Genomic DNA, 4,370 nt, shown 5'->3' on the forward strand with positions numbered 1-4,370 from the left:
GTTATGCAAATCTTCCCACATCGTGACGTAGGTATGTGGGGGCGTGTTAGAACGAGCCGCTTAATGCTTATAAAGAATATCTCTTTGGATTTGAGACTTTAGTCTTTGCAACTTTATAGATCTTCTTTATGCACCAAGAGCTTGTGACACTTAAAAGAGAAAGGAAAAATTGAAATCGCATCATATGTAAGTGTTTTTAAGTAATTTGTGGTTTAGTGCTTACTGGAGACGTGAACCGTTTCAAACGATTCAGTCCGATTTGGTGAACTGGTTCAACTGGTTCACTAAGAAGAACCAGTTAAATTGAACGATTCGTTCGCGAACCGGACATCACTACAGACTGGCTGAATGAAAAGATTCGACTCACATTAGCTGCAGCTAACATCAAAAACACGTGCCTCAGGTTATATATTAAAAACTGAGGCATATGGATAAAATACACTCTAAAAAATGTTGCTAAATTGGCTCATAATCATAGGTGAACCACTTTAAGTGCTAGGCCTATATAGCACCTATCTTTAAAAGGTGTTATACAGCGCCTTTGTCAAATGGTGCTATATGATGAACCTTAGGAGGAACCCCAATGTCCTCCTTAGATTTTAGATACTCCACTCTCTTATGTTTGCTATGAATCAGGATTAACTACACTGGTTTGAATCACTTTTATGCTTTTCTGAGGTCAAAAAGTCTTGTGTGGGGGCCCTGTAATAGGGGGGCCATGGGGCAAAAAGGTTGAGAACCACGTTATTTTCAGGAAATACACTGTATTGTAATGTTATTTTTAATCCTTTCCTAAAAACTAAACTAAGAGAATAAGAGTTAGAGTACCTTTAAAGAACTAGGCTTAACGGCTTCTTTGTATGGCAGTGGTGCTATATGCACCCCAAAGAACCACTGAAGAACCAATTTTGTGTGTGTGTGTGTGTGTGTGTGTGTGTACCTAGTTGAACAGTATTTGCTTTAGGATTGAAGGTCAAATTCTAATATCAACAGAAACCAGTCTAAGATGGTTTGCTTGTCCTAACTGGTTTCTTAGCCTCATCAGGCCATCTGTGTGATGGTTTGAACTGGCATAGTTTTGCCAGGCTCGGAGACCAGCTTAAATCAACTCATGCCAGCAAGCCAGCTCTCTGGAAGAAAATTAACTAGGCATCTCAACAATGAGCTAATTATACTTTAAAGCAGGACCATTTTCAGCTAATTTCATTTTGGCCATGAGTCCACGGTGTAGAATTTCTGCCGACAAAGGAAATGAAGTGTTAATTTTCGCTTACAAGAACAAAATTCCCTGGCCTTGATCAAATTAACGTTGACTGTGTGGTTGTCCAGATGTGTTCCTTCAAGGAAAGCCAAGCTGGCGTGCCTGTAGAGTATCTCATTCTTGACCATAATTCCCTGACGACATGCTCTGAGAGGTGTCGGGAAACACTAGATTGTCTAATAGCAGGCTACTTTATTTCTTTTCCTTCTGAGAACCTGAATCAATAGGAGTTGTTTTTCACAGCATAAGCAAAACAAATAAAAGTTAAAAGATATTGTATACTGCGTCACAGCAATTACACATCATATAGACTCAAATTGAGTTGCTAATTCATTTAAGGTCTAAGCTTTGGTTATCTTCGGTTACTTGAGTGAAATGCACAAAGCCACAAACCTCCTGTTTTTAAAATGTGTCTCTAAAAGCTGTCTGCAGTCCCATCAGCATGACGTTGATACATCGTCTCTTATCATATTTAGCATAGAGAGCGAACCACTTATGATCTCTTCAGATGGGCTCTTCAGTCAAGATGATTTCTCTTAGCTGAAGAGAATATTTCTTAAGTATGGCAAGGCTTTGAAGCAACTTTATTTGAGTGTCTTATAATGGAAAGAGACAATATTCAAATGGCTTTGAATTAACTATGAAGTTCCCATCTTAAACAGTCAATGATTCATGTTAACAGGATATTAATTAATGTTAAAGGCTGATACAGAAATAGTAAATCTCAGCTAATACCTTACAATATGTCTCTTTTGTTTGTTAATACCTTAGCTAACATGAACCTAACAATGAGCAATATTTTTTTGCAGATTTATTAATCTTTGGCAATCTATATAAATATGATTGTTTGTGTTAGGTCACTGTGCAGCTGTATTGGTTGGTAAATAAATATTGTATGACTAAATGCTGTAGATGTATTGTACATAGTTAGTCAACTAATGTTACTAATGACAAATTAAATTGTAAAGTGTTCAAAAACATAATGCATGAATTAAAGTACTAATACTTGTTTACATAAAAAAATGGTTCAGATGATTATGCCTACCTGTAATAATAAATTCTAATTCTAATCTAAATTCTTATCTATTATTTTATATTTGTGGCTGATATGGGAATGAACGCTTCCTCTGATAACCCAAAGTCTTTGCTGCCACCTACTGGAATAAAACGTGGCTTTGTTATCGTCTCGGCACTTTCTTTTTCTTTTTCTTTCTTTCTTTCTTTCTTTCTTTCTTTATTTATTTATGAACGAATGCCTTTGAATTACATGCAAAAATAATTTTTCAAATCGGGAATTATGTTCAGATTGTTAATTTTTCCATGTTAATTACATTATTTTACTTAAAACATCATTTAACTTTTAAATTTTAACATAATATTAAATTAAATTAAAAATTAAATATTATATTAAATATTTTTAATTAATGAAAATGAATGCTACCACATTTTGAATGACTAGAGATATTTCTTTCTTCTTTTACAAATTCATAACCTGATAATCAAAATCACTGCTATAATTAATTTTAATTCGAATTATAGCATGTGGTATATGTCAAGTGAATTGCCATATATATATATATATATATATATATAGAGAGAGAGAGAGAGAGAGATAGAGAGAGAGATAGCTTTTTTTCATATGTCATTTCACTTCTCATTTTTGTCTCATAAACAGGATTTCTCAGAACAAGTCAGAGAACACAAGACTTCTCACACTTCTCACTGTAGGATACGGAAATGACGAGGATATAGTAAACAGCTTGTACTACTAATTTTGTCCAATTTTATTTTGTTGATCACAAACTCTGAGATCACAGGTATGCCACAAACAGGTGATATCTGTTCATCTTATACATAATCAGTTTTCTCACTCTTCTCAGTACAGCAGCTTTAAGAAGCAGCTCAATACAATGGAGCTACTGTGGCTCTGATGTGAGATCATTTGGCTCTGTCTTGTGATTTTTCCTTGTGCCTTGCCCTTGAGTAGCAGGGTATTAATAGACAAAGCTCTTTTAAATAACTTGTTTTGTCTTGATATGTGCTTTCATTGCACACTTTTAAAGAAGTGGAACACTCTCACTCTGTTAAGTATTTATATTGAGGCCTACCTTTGGCTATCCTACTATCAAGTACAGATTATAACACAAGGTTAATGTCAAGACTGTGTTTCTTTAAACAACACTTTGACCATAAATCTTTCTTTGGACCTTGGTCTAACACTCTCAAAATGCAAGATGTTTTATGCCACTTTGAATAGTTATCTAGACACGCAAAACAACAGACAGTTAGCCATGTATAAAGATTTACCAAGAGATTGTTGATATTAGTGTTTCTAACTGAGCTTTCTTCAGCCGCTTCTCTATACTCGCCTCAATACCAGTTATTAGTAAGCGCATAAAAAGGCTCTATTCTGCAGATTTTTTAGACTGATGAATAAACTGTGACTGGAAAACAGCAATAAAATCAGCAAAAGAAGTGCTTTCCAGCAGAATCAATGCAAAGACATAAAAAGTCTGATTTTGCTTAAAAAATTATATTTATGTCTATGTTAAAGTATTTTTATATGAGTGGTGTCACACCAATGTTTGTCCTGGTGCTGTGAATATAAACGACAGCGCTGGATCAAAAGACATGGTATTACTATAGTAAATGTCCAAAAATATGGTATGTTTTGTTAGCATACTCTAAAATAACACTGGGTTAAAAACAACCCAGTTTGGGTTATTTTTAACCCAAGGCCTGGGTAAATATAGGACAGAACACATTTTGGGTTAATTTTACCCAGCAAATTGGGTTGTTTATTTAACCCAGCTAATGGGTTCATTTATTTTTTTTACTATAGGCCTAATACTAGCTTATGTTTTTACTTCACACATGAATTAATGTTTACAGATTAACTGTAAAATAGTAATATAGTGTAAAATAGGCTACTCCACACAACCACTGGTTTGCATGATAACTTCGAATAAAAACATTTATTTTACGCATGCAGGCCAGGCTGTGTCATCACGGGAAAACACAGATGCGACACTCGTTTAACTCACACCGCGCCCCTGTATGTTGCTCTGCATAAAATTGAACGATATACAGCACAGTAACGATTTTATAG

Source organism: Sinocyclocheilus rhinocerous, unplaced genomic scaffold (genome assembly GCF_001515625.1).
Source record: "Sinocyclocheilus rhinocerous isolate Xijiao unplaced genomic scaffold, SAMN03320098_v1.1 scaffold513, whole genome shotgun sequence".
Lineage (NCBI taxonomy): Eukaryota > Metazoa > Chordata > Actinopteri > Cypriniformes > Cyprinidae > Sinocyclocheilus > Sinocyclocheilus rhinocerous.